The sequence below is a fragment of the Lissotriton helveticus genome, chromosome 1_2 (genome assembly GCF_964261635.1).
Source record: "Lissotriton helveticus chromosome 1_2, aLisHel1.1, whole genome shotgun sequence".
NCBI lineage: Eukaryota > Metazoa > Chordata > Amphibia > Caudata > Salamandridae > Lissotriton > Lissotriton helveticus.
In genome coordinates this window covers 348,120,705-348,121,556 of record NC_136058.1, presented here as the reverse complement: position 1 = coordinate 348,121,556, position 852 = coordinate 348,120,705, and positions in this window count along the sequence as shown.

Here is an 852-nt window from a genome sequence, read left to right as displayed (position 1 = left end):
CAGGTTGCAGTAGTGGCCTCTGCCACAGAAAATGGTAAGGACTCTAATTGTTCAATGTGTAACATTCCCGCGCAGCAGATTGCATAGCTGCAGCGGGCTACAACATCTTCGCCGCCATTCCCCAGAGGCCACTGGCTACGCCCACCACCAATAGGCCACCCCCCCGCCGAAGGCTTTTAAACGCGCTGAATGCGAGCGCGAGTCAGAAGCTAATCCCACTCCTGAGGCGGAAGCCGGGAGACGCTAGGACTGTAATTTCTTTTAGAAATTGTGTATTGACTGTGCTTTTATCTACTCACTTCCCCCTCCTGGGCACTTGCACTTTCGCTCTCGTCACTCTGGGCATTCCCGCGCAGCAGATTGCATAGCTGCAGCGGGCTACAACATCTTCGCCGCCATTCCCCAGAGGCCACTGGCCACGCCCACCACCAATAGGCCCCGCCCCCCCGCCGAAGGCTTTTAAACGCGCTGAATGCGAGCGCGAGTCAGAAGCTAATCTCACTCCTGAGGCGGAAGCCGGGAGACGCTAGGACTGTCATTTCTTTTAAAAATTGTGTATTGACTGTGCTTTTATCTACTCACTTCCCCCTCCTGGGCACTTGCACTTTCGCTCTCGTCACTCTGGGCATTCCCGCGCAACAGATTGCATAGCTGCAGCGGGCTACAACATCTTCGCCGCCATTCCCCAGAGGCCACTGGCCACACCCACCACCAATAGGCCACGCCCCCTCTGCTTCTCTCCCTATAAATAATGTGCCTTCCCCGTACGCGCAGCAGACTGGCGCAGCGGGTGCGCCGTCAGCGCGCCGAAGGCGCGCCAAAGGCAAGCCCGTCTGCGCCCGTCCGCGACCG